This window comes from Panthera pardus, unplaced genomic scaffold (genome assembly GCF_024362965.1).
Source record: "Panthera pardus isolate Hobbes unplaced genomic scaffold, ASM2436296v1 HiC_scaffold_24, whole genome shotgun sequence".
Taxonomy (NCBI): Eukaryota; Metazoa; Chordata; class Mammalia; order Carnivora; family Felidae; genus Panthera; species Panthera pardus.
The window spans coordinates 68375429-68395650 of record NW_026526810.1 but is presented as its reverse complement, the minus strand read 5'-3'; the positions used below and the strand labels follow the sequence as shown (position 1 = coordinate 68395650).

Sequence of the window (20222 nt, the reverse complement as noted above, 5' to 3'; positions counted from 1 at the left end):
GCCTAATCGTTCTCACATGTCTTTCTCCCATGAGCCCTTTTTATTTTTAAAAGTCATTGAGGACACCAAAGAACTTTTGTCCAAGTGAGCTATATCCATCACTATTTACTGAATCAGAAATGAGTACTGATAAATTTTTAAAGATATTTACTAATTCACCTAAAATAGCAATAATAAACCATTATAGGATATAGTCAATTAATGAATTCAGTTGATGAATTAATTTGGAAATCAATATTTTTCAAAACAAAAAAATGTGAGATTGGCCTTGTTTTGCATTTTTGCGCATCCCACTGTCTAGCTTAACAGAAGACCTTTGAATTCCCACGCTACTGTATTCAATTTGATGGAACATGTTGCTTTTGTTGAAACATTTGAAGAAAATTTCACCTGAAAGAAACATGTAATTGGACAGGAGAAGAGTGTTTCTATAACCTTTTCATATATTTGTGGATTCTGCTCTTTGTACACTGAAACACAAATGGCTGTTCTTAAAGGTTAGTTGCAATGTGAAATCTGAAACTATGTTAATAATCCTTTTGTACTCTGTTACCTTAAACTCCATTAATCTATTTTGCACTTTGTGTGGACCTTTTACCCATGCATAATTTGGTAATGGCAGGCATTTCTTATTTGTAAAATCTCATTCTTTAGTTATATAGACCTTCCAAATGTTGATACCTTTTTACTGTACAACATCAAACAATCATATTACACTTATTAATTTCACTTACTAGCCTTATCAGAAAAGTCTCAGTGTGTTAGGAAGATGCAAAGTTCATGACGGTGGATAAAATTTCTTCCACAATCATAATATGGTAATATTGTATATTTATAACATTACGATTGTAATTTTACGTGAAAGCAAGAACTTCACAGCCTGCAACAAACACTGTAAGTCATTTTTTCTTGCAGAAACAAACTCACTTATTTCATTTTAAGAAAAATGAGTACGAAATAGGTAAGTCTGCTAATCATGGAGTGTGTCAGTCGTTCTCTGAAATGCAAAAAAAAAAAAAAAGTATTTCATGAATATGGTGGCTAGTTCAGCTTGCAACTCAAGCAAAAACTATGCCCATGCTTTTCCTTGAGGCAATCACTGTATGTTAGTATGCAGTAAATGTACTTTTTAAAATATTTCTCATTTTATGTCAAGTATTTAATATATGTGTTCTTTTTTTCCATTTTATTTTTTTTTCATCATGATAAGTGTACTCTTTAATCCCTATCCCCTATTTCCCCCACCTTCCCTCTGATAACTATCAGTTTATTCTGTTTAGGTAAGAGTCTTTTTCTTGGTTTGCCCACCTCTTTTTTTTTTTTTCTTTGTTCATTTCTTTTGTTTCTTAAATTCCACATTTGAGTGAGATCATATGGTATTTGTTTTTCTCTGACTTATTTTGCTTAGCATTATGCTCTCTAGCACTACCCATGTTGTTGAAAATGGCCAGATTTCATTCTTTTCTGCTGAGTAATATTCCATTGATATATATGTGTACCACATTTTCTTTATCCATTTCTCTTTTGATGGACACTTGTGCTGCTTCCATAGTTTGGATATTATAAATAATGCTGCAATAAACATAAGGGTGCATGTATCCCTTTGAATTAGTGGGGTTTTTTTTTGTGTATATATATATATATATATATATATGCTTATATATATATGTGTGTGTGTGTGTGTATATACATGTATATATATGTGTATGTATATACATATATATATACACACACACACACATATATATATATATACATACACATACATATATATATATATATATATATATATATATATATATATATTTTTTTTTTTTTTTTTTTTTTTTTTTTTTTTTTGTAAATACCCAGTGGTGCAATTCCTGGATCCATAGGGTAATCCTATGTTTAATTTTTTGAGGAAACCCCATACCGTTTTCCACAGTGGCTACACCAATTTGCATTCCCACCACCAATAGTGCATAAGGGTCCCTTTTTTCTCCACATCCTCACCAACACTTGTTTATTGTGTTTTTGATTTTAGCCATCCTGAGAGGTGTGAGGTGATATCTAATTATGGTTTTGATTTGCATTTCATTGAGGATGTGTGATATTGAGCATCTTTTTCATGTGTCTATCAGCCATCTGTGTGTGTTCTTTGGAGAAATGTCTGTTCATGTCTTCTGCCCATTTTTTAATTGGATTATTTGTTTTTTGAGCATTGAGTTGTGTAAGTTCTTTGTATATTTTAGATACTAATGTTTTTTGGAGATGTCATTTGCAAATATCTTCTCCCATTCAGTAGTTGCCTTGTGGCTTGATTGTTTCCTTCATGGTGCAGAAACTTTTTATTTTGATGTAGTCTCAATAGTTTATTTTTGCTTTTATTTCCCTTGCCTTAGAAGACATATCTAGAAAAATGTTGCTTCAGCTGATGTCAGATTGATTAGTGCCTGTGCTCTCTTAAAGGATTTTTTTTAATTTATTAATGTTTATTCATTTCCTGAGAGAGAGACACACACACAGAGTGCAAGCAGGGGAGGGGCAGAGAGAGAGAGAAAGAGAGAGAGAGAGAGAGAGAGAGAGAGAGAGAGACAGAGAGAGAGAGAATCCAAAGCAGGCTCCAGGCTCTGAGCTGTCAGCACAGAGCCCAATGCAGGGCTTGAACATATAAGCTGTGAGATCATGACCTCAGCCCAAGTCTGATGCTTAACTGACTGAGCCACCCATCTGCCCCTCTTCAAAGATTTTTGTGGATTGAGGTCTCACATTTGGGTCTTTAATCTATGTTGAGCTTATTTTTATGTGTGGTGTAAGAAAGTGGTCCAGTTTCATTCTATTGCACATTGCTGTCCAGTTTTCCAAATACTTTTTATTGAAGAAACTTTTTCCCATTGTGTATTTATTCCTCCTTTGCCAAAGATTCATTGGCTGCATAATCGTGGGTTTAAACAGATGTCGTTTATAGGTTGAACTTTAATAAAGTTGCTAATTTTTTGCACTGTCTTCTGAACTACGAATTTCGTGAGGGTTTCTTAGTTTCATTTTCGCTCCCCATTTAGGGGGGGTCAGGATGGATAGAGTTGGCTGGAGTTGGGTATTTCCCTTCCCCCAGGTCAGTTGTGATCTTGGGCAAGATCCAAGGTAGACCCCACTTAACTATCCCTTGACAGCAGGCCTTGTTAAGAAGCACACAATCCTCGCCTGTTCCAAAATGGCTCATTTCCCCCTCCTGCTGCTGGAAGCATGAGAGGGTTTTCCTCTGATATTTACTATGGGAACCTAGTCAAGGTTCTAGTGGTAAAACACAAAACTATAGAGGTACTTAGTAGTAGAGGCCCCTTAATGACTGGGGCCCCTGGAGTTTTAAAGTCTGACTTATCCACACTGAACTTCCAGCAATTTGTCCTTACAATCCAGGTGTTCCTGCTCCGGCCCTGCTTCCTGTTACAGGTTCTGTGTTGATTCTCTGCTCCATGAAAACCTGTATTCGCCTGTCTGCCTCTTCAATCTTTGGGCCTATGTCTTGACCTCTCTTATGGATCCAAGAAAAGTGGATATCTCAGTCTGTTCATCTTCTTTCTTGTTGTCAGAAGGACTCTTAAGCTCCTTACATGTAGAACAAAAAACTGGAAGTTCCCCATGATTGGTTTTGTACCATCAGTATAAGATTAATCAAGTGTTCATCAATGAAGGTGTTTAGGTTGAAGTTCATGGTGATGTTAACATGAATACAGTGGCTAACATTTTGAGTTTTTTTTTCAGTTTTATGTGTATTTCATTCAAACCTCACCAGAGTGTGAGCATAATATAACATACTATTGTTACCTCCATTTTATGAGTGAAGGATGTGAGGCACATGGAGTTTAAGATACTTATCCAAGGCCACAAAGTTGGTAAGTGGCAAAGAAGAATTGTCCTTCAGATCTTTTTCTGGAAATAAGGAAAGCATGTATTGGGAAGAGGCATCAATCAGCCAGGGACTGAAGCCCAGGACATCTGAGATGATCCATCAGCAGGAAAACTGTATGGAAAGTTATCAAGCTTATGGTTGCCTGGATAGACACTACCAACCTCTCCCAACCATAGCTAGGGTTTAGTTACCTGTTTTTTTTAATGTTTACTTATTTTTGAGAGAGAGAGACAGAGAGAGAGACAGAGCTTGAGAGGGGAAGGGCCAGAGAGAGAGGGAGACACAGAATATGAAGCAGGCTCCAGGCTCCAAGTTGTCAGCACAGAGCCTGACGTGGGGCTCAAACTCATGAACCATGAGATCATGACCTGAGCTGAAGCTGGATGCTTAACCGACTGAGCCACCCAGGCGCCCCTGGGGTTTAGCTATCTTAATGCAGGAAATATCTGTTTTATAAACACCCATTTTTAAATTCTCATCATTTTCATTTTGTCTTAGTTTGGTCAAGTAAACCTAACCATATCCGTTGCTATGGCTTTCCTAGTTATCTGCTTTGCAGATGATCTTTTACTTTACCCCAGTCGGTGCCAACTCATCCAGCCATGTAAAAAATAAAGACACATTTATGTGTCTGTTCAGAGGAGAGGCTATGTCACTACACATTGCAAGAAAAGACATACCATATCAAGCTCTGTGTGACTCCAGAGAGTCACAAGTTTACTTACAAATATTAGAGAGTAATGTTTATGTGTGTCTGTTCCCATTATTAGAGTCACCTAGCCCACACATAAATTCCTATAATCTTTTTAAGTATTTCATACCCATTCTACAAGCAAAATTGTTTGCCTTCCCATGTATTTTGATGTTAAAGTGTTTCAGTTTTATAAGGAGACTAGTAGGAATCAAATATAACTCTTATTTATTCAGTATCTATGTTATACTCATGCTAACTCTAGCCTAGTTTTCCCCCTTTCCCATTTTGTAAGTCCTTTGAGGCTATTCACCTCTCGTGACTCCTACCATGATTTTATGGACATCTTTTCTCATGTGCTCTTTCTATCAGCCTTCAGAGGAAGAAACAAAAGCCCAGAGAAGTTGAGGATCTGGCCCGTAGTCCTGCAGTTTTAGCCTGAGCTTTAACCCAAACCCTGTAACACCAAATCCAGAGAAATATGAAAAAAAGAACAAAAAAGAAAAGCACATAGTATTCTTAAAACTAGGTATGCCCTAATCTGTTTGAACTGTATAGTATAGTTAGGACACACTGGTCGCATTTATCCAGGCAAGCTGCTTTGGTTTATCCAGTAAATCCTAGATCTTAACATAGGAAAGCACCTATGAGTTGATCAGAGCTAGCTCTCTCTGAGCTATTGGAGGTTTTCTTTTCCTTCTGAAGAGTAATAAATTATAGTGGAATATGTATGAATGGTATAGAGAAAGCATGTAGTACAAATGCTTCCATTCCCTTCTATGTAATTTATCATGGTTTTCTTTTCCATTGAGCCCTGAGGTTGCTTCAATATTCTTCTCAACACAGGACTCCAAGCACCACTACCAATTGATCAGAGTTAACAATTCAAGATGAAAGCAATTATCTTCTCTGGTTTAAAGTAAGTCTTCATCATTGTAAACAACTCCAGTACGATTTTTGCTTTTAGAAAGATTTACATATTAAAAGATCACATTTGTGCTCTGGGTATGTTTAAGGTGACATAGATGCTTCTATCGTAAAAATTTAGTCTGACACTGTTGTAAGAGGTAGCTCCATACGTACACAGCCTGAGTAAATTTTCCATTACCAAACAGCATCTGTGCCCTCTTATCAGAACTTAAATGCAGCCACTTGCCACTTGTTTTCCTTCTTTGCCCTTCAGTAAGTGAAGGAAGGTGAGACTCAGAACTATATACCACTGGGATCCAAAGAAATGAGTCATACACACCTGAACACTATGAGCTCCAGCCCAGACATCCTCTCTTGCTCGCTCATCCGTCCTTGCCTGCATACTCAAAAGAGAAAAGGACAGAGTTGAAGTCTTGGATGAACTCCCCAGAAGCAATCCCGTAGCAATACTAACTGGACTCTTAATCAACCTCAGCCTTTTCAGAAAAGTTAGGCAAGGTCTGGCGATAAACCTCTAATAAAATTTAAGGTGATTATTCATTGCACTACAATAGGAGAGTCCACATCTCCTGGTAGGCAGCAGCGAATGGTATAACCCAACAGCTGTGCACTAGCATTGAAGCTCTCCCATGGGTGTTTTCAAGCCTCAGTCAGGACAGTGATAAGGGAAATGTGTAGCTTCTGATGGCTCAGGTGAGTCGGTCAAAACCAAAAAATCACACTTCAAAGGGTTGTCTGCATTAAGAAGAGCACAACAAAGGAAGAGAAGAGAGAGGGCAGCCCTACATCACCAACAGTATCATGGAATCCCTTCTTATCATTCTGCTCCAGTCCCTGTGATTATGAGGAGGGAGTGAAAGCATCCACTAATCAGGGCAGTGTGGTGTGCTATTCACAAGCTCATAACTGGCAGTAAAACAGAAAGGCCCATGTCTGCTCTGCTGAGTAATTTCCACACTGAGGCCCTGAGCAGACATGTCGTGCCATTTGTAACATCTGCCTTGGCATCCAGGAGCCAAAGTAAGCTAGTTAGGGAGTTTCATTGCTTCTTTCTCCCTCCTCTTATGACAAGTCTAAAGGACTCAGGGTTATTTATAAAGAAAACTAGTCTCAGCTCTTCAGAGAATTGTCAGTTTGGTGCAGGTAAGACAGAAGAGTGTATTGAAGGCTAGGGAGACACTCTGGCCTCTTATTTACCCAGGAAGGAAGGGAGAATAATAGCATCAGGTATGGATGGAGAAACTTTCAAGTATAGAAGCAGAAACAGAGTTGGCGTAGGGGTGCGGGGGATGGTCTTCATAACTGCAGAGGAGGGAAGACCCAGTCATTAGGCCTCATTACTTTTTTGGCTCCTCACAATTTCTTGGAGAGTGAGAATGGACATTTTTTTCTATATGAGACTATGCCCCAATAATAATGGAACCCAATACTAACTGCTCGCTGCAAGTGTTCTTGGCCTTTAACTATAGTCTTGACCTTTTCTAATTATCCTGAAACCTGGGTCCTAGATCACTGCTTCTCTTAATCTACATACAAATTACCTGAGGCTCTTGTTAGAATGAGGATTCTGATTCTGAAGGCCTGGGTGGAACTGTCTACAGCTTCCAGGTCAGATCTTTGCCGGTGGTCTCCCCCTCACCACCCTCAATAGCAAAGTACTGGCATAACACCTTCCTGGGCCATAGCAGGGCTTCTTAAAAAGCCTTTACATGTTTTCCCCTTGTTACTATGACTTCTCTTTAAAAAATAAAATAAAAAGGGGGTCTGAAGTACATAAAAACCACATCTTTCCAACAGCAAGTCTCATGGATGGGAGAAAAAAAGCTATAAAAGAGAACTCCACTCAGATTTAAATGGGCATATGGATGGTCACATTTGAGGAGTTCGAAGGTGAGGTAGGTCTGTATTGGATGTACACCTGTGTAACAAATAGCATCTCTAGAGAGCCCAGAGAAACTGGAAAGTAGAAATACGGAAGCTCTGACTAATTTGGCACTTAAGAAATAGGCCCAAGTAACATAAGGAAAATCAGAGCCTTAGCCAGTCTACCTAAAAATTAAAGTCAAGTCCTAGGGATCTTTCCTCATGGCTTCTCTTGGCCTTGAACTATATCATGATCACTGACTCATGACTGATGGTTTCCTTGGTACAAGGTCCTCAAGTACATACTAGGGGACATGCACACCGTGAAGAAGACATAGAATATGACCTCAAGAAGCCTGGGGAATGGAGGACCTCAGACACGTTTTTCATTTGACGTATTTCCATTATCGTCCCACACACTTTTCACAGGGCAGTGATTGCTTCAGTAGTTCCTAAAAGGCTGGTTACATAGAACAGCCAACGCTGTATTAAAGGTTTGCTGCACCAGGATTGCCAAATAGTAAAAATTTTAATCACATTTTTACCAAATGATCCCACACTGAAATGGCTTTCAACTTTTCCATTACCCTTTCTATATCCCAAATACGACGTGTCAATCGTGCATGGGTTCTGCCTCATAGCTTCTCTGAGAAGTTCATCAGTATTCTCTGTTTCCATTTTACAGATGGGAGGGCTGGGCAGAGAGAAGTTAAGTGACTGCCCAGAGCAAGAGCTGGAATCAGAGACTGTGCTCCGTCCCTCTCCTCGTATCCTTAACCACTGAGACATCCTGGCTCTGTCACCCTGACTTCCTGCACACACCAGGCCTGCCAACCACTTTAACAGCCAGTGACAGACGAATCATTATGAGCTGCTATGTAGGGAAAAGAAAATATAAGCCAGATTCTCATCCTATATAACTCTAGGGGAACTTTAAATTGCCAGATGTCAATCTGGAATCTTTCCTGAGTGCTAAGCTCCCATGCACAGATGGGAAAGCATCATTCCCTATAGAGGGTTGGGCTGTAAGGACATACTCAAGGCAGACCTCAAGTCCAGAACACAGGAATGGCACTTGGCTCTCCAGGGCTTGAAAGTGGCCCTTTGCTAAGTATCTTTTAATCTTTCCAGACTCCAAATCTCATCTCCAGAGAGGCTCTTATCTGGCTCATTTGCTTGTGAGTCAGAGCATTGTGTTGAAAACATAATAGGCTTTGTTATTGTCAAACTTGGACTTGTACCTTGTCCCTACCTCTCTTTAAGGACATGACATTGGACAAGCTATTGAACCTTGCTGGTCCCTACTGTTCACATGTTTCAATTTGTAAAGCTTCCAGAAGCAATTTTCACAGTGATAGTGCGAGGGTTAAATATGATGACATAACTGATATGTTCCTGATACATACCAGGCAGTGAATGTCCTATTCTGTCATTCTTTGTTAATATTCATGGGAAAAAATATTGTGGAAATATTTGGTAAAGAGAAATAATGCTAATATATTAATCCTGTTTAATAAGCCTTCGCTCAGGGTCAAAAATGTATCAACAAGTTATCTCATAAAGAAGCAAGGTAATTGAGATAAATTAACTGGAAAAAATAGAATACTAAAAAGGGGTTAGTTAATTGTCCTCAGATAAATGAACTGTTTTCATTCAATAAATTATGGTTTCCTATTAGTTTTCACCTCTGCTGAAAGACACAGTGAAATGTGTTCAGAATCAAGTAATGTGTAAGGGAAAAAAACTCCTAATAATAATGGTTAAAATCTAGAACTTTTTCCAGAAGAGAATTCCCAGAGATTTATGGAAAAACAGGTATATTCCCATTTCAGGCCAATGGAATCGTTGAAAACCTGTAGTTACAATAATATTCCTAAATAATACATGACAAATGTACGGAGTTGTTTGATTAATTAGAAGAGTATGAATAATAGGAAAGGATTCACAGGGATAGTCTAACATTGAGATGAGAGAGCAAAAGTAGTTATGTTGTAACTACCCCCCAAAAAAGGGGTGGGGGGTTATTCTGTAACTGCTCCCTTTACCTTAAATAAAATACATGTTTGGTCTTCAGTTTCCTCATGTAAATGGGATTGTTGATTTAACTACTTTCTCGGATAATTTTAAGGAGTTAGTTTCTCTCTGATTTATAAATGCATCTAGAATCACAAAATAAAGGGATATTTTTATACTTTTTTAAGAATCAGACATACTTTGCAAGATGAAGTATGTCTGTAATATAAATTTCCATCTATCTAAAATGACCAAACTACTCTTCAGTCTGGAGGCAGGATGATGGATTCAAGGTCATGGTGCACAGCACACTGCATCTATGCCTGCCACAATGTTCAATAAAACTTCTCTGAATGAAATAATGTACAGCCAGATAATCCCAGACATTAGTTCTGCAATTTATTCAAGTATTCATTCAGCAAACCTACTACGTGGCAGGCAGTATGTTTATTATTTGCAGGGGTATTTGGATATGATATGAGTACCCAATTTAATTCTTTAAAAGTAATGCACCTCCATTCAATTTACAATTCTCCCAGTACTCTCAAAGGCAAATGAAATCAGGTGATTTGGGAACTTAGCATAAAAGCTGCAAAGAACCGTTTGCTGACCTCGGTCTGCACGTTTGCCTCTTCAGTGGCAGATGCTCTCAGAAAAGTTGGGATGAACTGGAGGATTTCTAAGATTCAGAGAGTAAAGGAAACTTCTTTCAGCCTCTAGGGAGTGGGATGGTGGAGCAGTGAAGCATATCACATTACCTATGTTAACTTGGAGGGAAAAAATGAGTTGTTGCATGTAGGCATGTAGACCTTGTTAATAAGTAAATTGTTAATAACTCTGCCTATGCCGAACAAGGTGAAATGGACAAGGATGAATAGGAAAGATGTCGGTCTGCAAGTAGGTTTTCACGGGGATTTGACGTGCGGACTGATTTTCAAATGCTTTGACTCAGAGGACTCAGAAAGTAAAGGCAAGGAACAAGTAGGTGTATAGGGCGTCATTTTAGTGGGTGAGTGAGTCATACCATAGGTTCCTTTCCTGCAAATGGTATTGTCACAGCGTCTGCTTAAGTTATTTGATCCAAGCTTTAAAAAGAAACATAGCAAGTCTCCCTTCAGAAAGGAGACCCTCAGGAGTTGAACAGAAATTATGGTTTCTTTTCATCAACTCTGCTACAAGCCTTACTGCCACCAGCACTAATTACCGTAGCTCACAAACCCTGGGCTCCTTCTTCAATTTTAAGTCTTTAAGAATATTCCACACTAAACAGTAGAAATCCAACACTGATGTGGGCTTTTTGCTCTCATTTTAAAATGCATTATGTAAGAGGGAGAATCCTTATCTGGAACTACAGGTTTGAACACACCGTAGGTCTTAAATTAGACCTCTCTTTGAAGCTTAGTAACAGAAAGGTAGATGAGAACACAGATAGAGCTGAAAGTTATATTCTAGCCCAGGCGCTGCAGTGCCTGTCCTGTAAGGGGGTTAGACAAAGATGAGCATGAACCAAAAGGCTAGATACACTAAACAGCTGTGTTTATTCGAGGAGGAAATGTCCACTGTTGAGATTCAGTCCTAGGAGTTAGGTCGGTCTGGGAAGTCGGGTTAACTCTTGCTGGGAGGAAATGGTTTCTTCTTGTGAGAAAAATTAACTGTTTTAATCACCATGGTGTTGAAGGCAGAGCTGCATGAACAAATGATTCATTCGAGGTTTGCAATAATACTGCTTAGTCTTTTCTTCCTTTAGCACAGCGTATCCCTCTGTCTCTATACTTCTTGTACTTTCCACATTCTATACGCGTCATTCTCACTGGTCTGTTCTCTCTCACTCATTATTCATTATAACTATTTCAGAGCCTGCCTTAGAAAAGATGTCCAATACATATGTGTTGAATAGATACTCTGCTGCTTTTCATTTTTAATTCTAAAAACCACAAAGTATCACAGAGTTTAGAATGCAAAGGGGCTAAATCATCCATAACCTCACCCCTCTAGGCAGCAAATATTATTTTGGGAAATGAATACTTTTTGGAGGAAATGCAAATCTAAAATTAAATATCATTTTACATCTTTAGGTAGAAAACATAAAATCATTCTCAGAGTGTTCTTAAAAATATATTTCCTATATTTAAATTTCCTTAAAAGCCATAACACTTCATCAAGATGTCTTAAGTGGGTGAAGATGATCTCATTTAGCAGATGAGGAGAAAGAAAGAGAGCTTCGTACAACTGTTTCAATGACAAAGAATGGATCTGATTTAAAATGATCCTTCCAGATCAGGCTCAAATGGTGGTGACACACTTTCACTGCATGGGCCGAGAATGGGTTTAGAATTGTTTCTCGTATCAACAGTGGTACTGACAATTGCCTTGAAAATATTTTCTAAATTGCAGGCCTGATGAAAATTCTTTGAGGAATGTCTTTTTTTTTTTATCAGACTCCCGTTTTCCAAGGTGAATATAAGAACAAAGAATATCCAAGCAACAACTAGACTATTCAGACTTGAGATTCATGCTCATATCATTTTCTCCATATTGGCAGGTAAGATCACAGGCTTTCTGGAGGCATTACAGCACACTTCATGGGCAGCGTACGCAATTGTAATTTGACTTGTCATTTTTCTTAATTTAGAGCTGGTGTAAAAATAGTGGATCTTATTAAGCCAGTAGTAAGTTAGGTATTTTAGAAAAAGATATATATATATTTTTTTGCTCTTGTACTCTAAGATGAAAACAAGATATAATCTCCAAAATGAATTTTTAATGTTTCATTTGCCCATAGCGTTGTGGTTACTATAAATAAAGCAGTTAAACAGATATGATTTCTAACCTCCTGGAGTTTGGTGAAGATAAAAAGGTTGGTTTAGGATTCAAAATAACCCTTCCTCATCACGGATCAGATGGCTGAATCTCATGTTGCCTGTTGGTGTTAGTAGACTTGGTGATCTCAGACCAGCACAGCATGATTAATTCCAAAAAGGGTCAGAGGCCAGAAACATTTTTTTCCTCTCTTAAATAATTGATGAAAATCATTTCTCCACACTGCTCATGCAAATTCATTCAAAGTGAAAAAAAAAAAATTCAACTAATCCATCCTGGGTAGTTTAAAAGGAAGAGGGGAACAGGTCAATAATTGGGCAGAGAAAACTTCCAGAGCTAGAGCCGGTTTGCACCAGATCTCTTTTCCGAAGAGCATTTTGTCTGACTCATCCCAGTACCCATACCCTGAGGAAACCCCTTCATAGTCAAATGCAAAAGGCCTGCCATTGAAACCAATTCCTGAAACCAAATCTGTCCACTTTTTGAGGATTCTGAACTCAAGTTGAGCTGATGGCCTGACTCCTCTGCAGGTTTGCCAGCCCGTAGGTGACATTCCATTTGTTCTGTGTCTGATCCTGGTTAATCTCAGGCAACATACCTTGCAGTTAAACCATGCATGAAATGGAGCTCATGAGTGGGCCTGCTGCTCCACACGATGCGTGGCCTTGCAGGGAAGGGACACAGTACCACCAGCTTCAAAGCAAAGCAGCAGACCCACGGCAGGGACTTGGCCCTCGTTGACCAAATGCATGTATTGGTCATGAATCCTGGCCTCTGGTATAGGATTTCTAGGTAAGGGGGATATGAGAAATGGGTTTCTTGGGCAATCTCTGATCTATAAGAACTTGTGTAGTGCCCAAACTACTGCCAGGCTCAAAATATTTCCTCTTTGCCTTACCGTGGTGACAACTCCAAGCTTTCAGACGAGAGCCTTATTTCAGGAAGTCCTTGCAGCTCAATGCATATTGTTTAGGATGGTAACAAGTTAATCTTAAACCACCCATTATTATGTAAATGATTATTCAAATAGGAGGCATTGTGCTAGTCTTTGGGAAAAAAGAAAGAAATGAAACCAATAGCAAGAATTGCCGTGTAGCATAATAAGCATTGCAACTAAGAAATAGCCAGGTGTAGTAGAGGAGAAAACTGCTAGAGGAATCAGGAAAAACAGAGAAAGTGTTACTTAAGCCAAGGGGAGACAAAGGCAGAGTTTAGGTGGTCATTCCAGGCAATGGGAAGTCTATATATAGAAAGACAGACATGAAACAGTGTGGAGTAGGTAAGTCCTGAGGAGTGGGACATGATGTAGTTTGTTCCAGAGGGAATGGTCCACGATGGTTCCAGAAAGTCACTTATGGAAGGCCCTGCAAAGAGTGGGATGAGGAAAGATCCTGCCTGGATGGAAGGGCATGGAAGGGCCAAACGGCCCTGCCAAAATGGTAGAGCATCACGGAGGCCAGACAGTGCCTGGATCAGACTTACACCTTAGAAAGGTTTTACTGCAGTGTGGAAGGTGGGTCGGAGAGAGGCTAGACTGGACATAGGGATGCTGGCTAGAAAGACGTTGCACCAGAACAAACAGCAGGCGATCAAGACAAGGTAGGGAAATGATGACAAAATTGGAGAAATACTACAGAGATGGAATAAATCAGTGAGACTTAGTAACAAACTGGCTATGGTTGATGACATCGAAGGAGGTGTCTAGGGTGAAGCCCAGATTTCTGGCTTGGGAGCAGGATATAAAAAGTATTCCATTTTTGGGGCGCCTGGGTGGCGCAGTCGGTTAAGCGTCCGACTTCAGCCAGGTCACGATCTTGCGGTCCGTGAGTTCGAGCCCCGCGTCAGGCTCTGGGCTGATGGCTCGGAGCCTGGAGCCTGTTTCCGATTCTGTGTCTCCCTCTCTCTCTGCCCCTCCCCCGTTCATGCTCTCTCTCTGTCCCAAAAATAAATAAAAAACGTTGAAAAAAAAATTTAAAAAGTATTCCATTTTAGACTGATTGAGCTTGAGATGTCTCTTAGTATATATTACATATGGGGCTACAGCATAAGAATGAGGTCCAGTCCTGAAATAGAGAATTGTGAGTCAGCTGCATATAACCTAAATTAAAGAGTCTTCAGCTGCTTACCTGTAATGGGCCCAGGGAAGATGTTTTAATTGAGGGGAGATGGGGCAGGTACGGAACATGAGATACTGCCCCCCTGTGAGGGTGAGCCAGAGCACTTCAAAGGCTGCTGCGGGGTTGGCTCTCTGGTCTCCATGCATTCGTTCTTACAACTTAGAAACCAGTAGCTGGTCATCTCTGAGTGAGGTAAAAAAATCTGAGGCGAGTGCTGTAAGAAGGTCATTCTCCTCCTCTGAAAGTTGCTCTAAAGTTCTACGGCTTGGTCAAACTTGTCCATAAATAAGTGGTTGATGTTTTCCTAGCCACCCCTAGGAAGTTCTCCCCCAAATCAGTCTGGGCCTGAACGGTGAAGCTTATGGGCAGCATGGAGGGTGGTGAAGACCTCTCTCCTTCTGTACAAACAGATCATCTCATCCTGACCATTTACAAGGTTAAGATGGTAGTTAGGTAGTCTCTGGCCCAAACCTCAGGCTCAAGGGTTGCCTCTTTTGTGCTCTAACAGCTTCGCTTTGATCTAACCTACTTTTCGCTCTACAAGTGTTTTCTATTTAAAGACACATATATCTGGACAACGCCACACTTTAAGAACTTACCATGAATTGCCTGGGTATTATAATGACAAAGGTCCTGGATTTAAAGTCGGAACATCTCACTTCGATATTCTGGCCTGCCACTAATTGGATCTGGAACTTGGGTAAGTCGTTTTCCTTTTCCATGCCTCTCTACCCAAGATTATAATAAATGGCAGGGTTCAGTGAGATAATGTCTAGACTTTTTTTTCTCTAAGCATTTCTGGATGAGATTTAGTTGGTAGCCAGATACAAGTAAATATTGATTCATTGACTAACTCGTTTATTCAGTTATTTATTCAATGCATATGTATTAAACACGTATTAGGTGCTCCAGGGATGTACAAATAAATAAGGAGCTGAAGGACTAGTAGAACTGAGATATATATTTTTCCTTAGGTGAAAATATATTTTCTCAAAGACTAATTCTTCAGGTTACAGGTCCTTTTTTTTATGAGTCAGGCTTGGCATATGGTGTTGGAGGTTCCTGGAGAGGCGAAAAAGCATTTATTGTCCAAAGTGATATCCTGAAAAATTAATCTTGAAACTGCAGATATTGAGGGTCACGATATAACCACACTTTGGGGGACTTTTAGCAAAGAGTAGCACCAACAGATTGCAGTTAAATAGACATCCTGGTAATAGAATGATCTAAAATAGCAAGACTACCTTTTAAGGTAGTCAGAACATAGAAATTCTCAAAGGGACAGGAGAAGGATAACCATGTGGTTTGGGGATCTTTCAGTGGATAGGGAGCTATGTCTAGATATATGTGTTTAATGCATGGATCTGTCTGGCAGAGATGATTTCACATGGTAGATAGGGCCAGTATGTACCTGCTGGGACATCCCCACTCTTTACCAGACTTTATCTTCTCTACCTGTCCAATCACATAGAATAGAGGTTAAGTTTCTGTGCGTTACAAAGGCAATTCTACCTATCTTAGGAAAAGTAAGATAAAGGGCAGGGGATCAAGAGCTAATAAGAGAGATGAAGATTAACTTTTGAAACCAGAATTGTCTGTCTGTCCAAATACTTGGGAAGTGGACTTGGGAGACAAAGGAAATGGTTTCGCATCCCCCTCCCTGATTCTGTGTGGGAAAGAACCGTGAAACTTGGACTACCTAAAGGTCTCTATAATTGAAAGCTTATAATGGGCCATCTCTATTCTAAAGAGATGGGTTCTGAAACAGAAACCTTTCTACAACTGAGCGGCTTCCTTGGAGGTTTCATTGTGCCACTGCTCCTGTGCTATTGCACACAGATCGATTTCATTTGCCCCAGCCCCTCGCTCTTCCCCTAGTAACTCAAGTAGTACTTTCAGAAGTTTTCCTCAGCTTCTGCTTCAGTTCTTGACCAAAGGGATTCCATTATCTTCTACTCTTTCTTCAGCCTTGTCTACAGGCCATTTGTTACATTACAGCATTTCCTGAAATTTAGCAAATTCTTGAAAAGAAAGATTTAATCTTCTCAGGAGAAGCTGGAGAAGATTTATGGACGCCTATTCTTAACATGTCAAAATGTGGCTTGGCTGCTAAATTTACTGGGACCGCCTACACAGCTGAGGATTTCTGTGACTCTGCTGGAAATAATGGCTTTAGGAGGTAACCAAACAGCATTAGAGAAAAATATTTGAGAGGAAACAGATTTTTAGGTTGCAGAAGCATTTCTTATTTTATAAAAGAACATTACAGTTGTAAGAGCTCATTAAATTGTTTTCCCTTATGTGTGACCCCAAATTAGAGATTGGGTTTCTTCATTTTCACTTCTAAAATCATCTGTAAGATATTGGGTAACTTGAGGTTCCAAGTCTTCAAGTGCTGCATAAAGCACAAGCATTAATTCTTAAGTATTATTATGGAATAAATTGAATTCTGTTAGGTTGCCTTTTGTAATCCTTTTTTTCCCCTCTGCTTAATCATTATAGGTAATTTGAAAATAAATACTGCTGTGAGTGAGCCAATAGAAATATTTTACTGTCATTGAACAGAAAAGTAAAAGCCTAATTACTGTGCGGATTGAACATTCTTCTGCGGTGGTAGTTTCTTCACTCTTTCCAGATCTTTGTTCTGTTTATTTAGCACAATTTCTCCCTGTATGTATCGGCCTTTTCTTCCCCCTCCATTTCATGGAAGAAAATGGTACTCTGTTATGCGAATGTGCTCACTCTTTCCTTTGAAACGGTAGTCAGTCAGTCCCCGCAGAAAGAATAGGTAATGAAATTCTATCTCTCAAGTGTGTGTAGACATATCAATCACTTTAAGTGGAAACAATCATTCCTCTGCCATTTGGAGCCAACATCTTTGAACGCAGAGGTGGCACTGTGGCTTTCTGTTACTAAAAATAGTGTCTTCCTTAGAATGCTTATTTACCTTCCGACCACGTGCTGCACAGGTCAAGAAAAGCAGATTTCCTGGTAACATCTGATTTGAGCGAAGGGGGCGATAGAAGGTGCATTCTGTAACCCGGGTTTAGAGTTGCCAGAAGATGTGAGTCCGTCGGAGGTCATCCAGGCAGCCCGGGGGCCGCCGCCCTCCCACCGTTCCTCCTGTCTGCCCATCTTGGTCCCCACACACACAGACTCAGAGCTCTTTCCATGCTGGTGACTCCTGGTCCTCCTGACTTAACACCCAGCCTTGTTTTCCTCCCTCCTCCAGGAGCAAAAAGATTTTAGATTTGTGTTTTCTCCTCCTTTTTTTTTTTTTTTTTTTTTTTTTTCCTTTTCATCGTGAACATTTGGCTTTTGTCTTGCTTTCAGTATCTTGGGGAGCTGACACCAGAAGATACAGAAACTAAGGCGTTCGACCTCTTTTATTGCAACTGCTCCCTTCCTTCCTGCCCGCCCTACCCGCCGGAAACTTAAAAACCCACTCCTGTTGGAAATGCTGTTGGCTGAAGGCATGTTGCTGATGCAGGAGAGAAACAGCAGGTTAGCACGAGGCGTTCTCATTGCAGCAAGGCGCCGCGGCCTGTACCCGGACGTTGCTGCTGTGGAGCGAAGCGGCTCTCACTCCCAATCCCCAGATACGGAGCAGTGTCAATACAGAAATATTAAGGAGAAAATTAATAATTTATTTCAAAAATTCATTTGCAGCTGCACTTCACTGAATTAATTACTTTTTGTCTTTCTCTTCTTATTCATTCCTCTCTCTCTTGCTAATGATCGAGTTAGAACAAGCAAGGGGAAGTAAGTGGGGTTGGAAGGAGTGGGGGTCTGGTGCTGGCAGAACAGAAAGCACAAAGAAGAACGTGCTTTAACGTGGGTGCCCTAAGGGGCCTGACAAGGGGACAGGGATAAGTTAAGCTGAATCCCATCTTCTTTGCCCCCAAAGCAATGGTAAACCACGTTACCATGTTACACGTTCTACTTAGTATTTTAGAAGGGAAAATTAAATTCCAGCAAGCAAAAGTCCCAAGTTATTAAAAAGATTAATCTGTTGTTTAGCATTAGATCTTCTGTGCAATTCTCTTCCCTGTGTGCTCATTAAAATAGTATAGTCACCCAGACAAAGTGATCGCATACTATTGCTTAAGTGTTAACTGGGCTTGTATACCGATTTCCAGAAGCATTGGGGTAGGCCCGGCAATTTTTGCATAACACTTGCTTATCACAACTTGCCAGGTGACACTAAGGTAACATCGTGGCAAGGTTCAAATCCATAGCCATTTTAGTCATTTTCTAAGCTGGAATAGAAAAATCAGTCTGAGAAATTTTTTTTTTTTTTTTTTTACCAAACCCCAGACAGAGGCAAAGCAGGTTCTTTCTTCCGTGTTCAAAGCATTCATGGGACAGGGAGCTGGTGTCCATCATGCCAGCCCAAGCTACCATTTTAAAGTAAGCAAAAAGATGTGCTTTTTTAATATACCTTATACTAAGCAGCCATTTAATGGGAGAAATAACCTTTGTACTAATGAGATTTGGAAACGAATATAAAGGCAAAACTGAATTTTCTCTAATAATCTTGTTGCTCCAGCACTGGAACCGTAGCCATTTGAGTACCAAATGATCCCCTAAGGGAAAAACAGTTTCCGTGGGTGTGATCGGATGCTCTGGTATGTGTATAAGCAGAAAGGGGGATAAAGTTAAGGACGAAGATGGAGAGAATTCACTGTTCAGTGTTTTTCCAGAAGATCAGAGACAAAGAAAGAAAAGAAGGAAGTACAGGGAGGAAAGAGGGAATGAAAACCAATGTTAATGATATCAGGGGTAGATAGTCTTCTGTTCTGTCCAGTGCGTATACACTATCACCATGAAAGTCTTTTGACTCCTCTCTGAGAAGCTGTCTAGCTTATGTCACAGCTCTGTGCTCCACGCTGTCATACAGAGCGGTTTGCCACTGCTTTCCCGTGACCTAGGTAAGAACTCATCAGCTAATTCCAAGTTTGTTTTTTGAAGGTTGGAATGGGACAGTACTATCTAGACACTATGTATTTTAAGTAGTCTCACCTCTGAGTAAAGAAACGATGGCTTTGTAATTTTGTGTCTTTCAACACTGTAGGTTGTGGGAATACAACTGAACATACCTTTATGGCTCTTGGCTGGAATCTCTAAGGTTTGTCTTAGAAGAAACCAAAATAATTGATTTTGAAGGTCTTGGTAGAAAAGATTTCTTCCCTCAACATTGAAAACTCTTCAGATCAGGTGAGCGTATCATTACACCAATAATGTCTGTTTGTGTAGCATTTGTAACTTAAAGACCCATCTGAAGGAGACCTGTTCAAAATCATCAAGCCACGAATGACCACCAGGTACTAAATATCCTGGTAAACTTCCACTGGCTATGAATGCACACCTACTTGTCCAATTTTCCTAGGAATTCTTTATTTGAAAATTTATCAAAATGCCACTCATCATATGAGACAATAAGAAACTGAAAATCTACACCTATGATATGCTTCCCCCATTTCAAACAAACCTAGAATATCATTTGATAATATGATAAAAAAAATTGGCTTCTTTATCTATTTTATGTTATGTATGTTAAAAGGACATTCTAGTGTTAAATGGAGTAATCCGTCAAAGAATTTCCCCAACATCTCCTGGCAAGTGATTGCACCATCAGTTGGAAATTCGGTAGACGTCTTCCCTTCCTGATTCCTTCAGCAAGAACATTTAGAACACTATAATGATTGGCTTTAAGGAATCTTGTGCTTATGAAAATCTAACCTGATTCTGCTTTATGCATGCAGAGTTCGTCTCCTGCCAGACTGCTTGCCCTGGCAGCTCCTGGAGGCTTTTGATTACCTAGTACTGCCCCCATGTGGGCCAAGAGTGTCAGTATTACATTGAGCTACCTGCTTTCCATTTTTGACATCAGCCA

At 39.8% G+C, this 20222-nt stretch overlaps 1 long non-coding RNA gene across 1 annotated transcript; it reads left to right on the top strand.

Annotated features, from left to right (window-relative positions):
- Positions 1 to 3757: 3757 nt before the first annotated feature.
- LOC109254948 (uncharacterized) lies at positions 3758 to 11958 on the top strand. Its single transcript, XR_002075033.1, has 3 exons — positions 3758 to 3875; positions 5396 to 5502; positions 11828 to 11958. It is a non-coding gene; the product is annotated as an uncharacterized LOC109254948 (long non-coding RNA).
- Positions 11959 to 20222: the final 8264 nt, after the last annotated feature.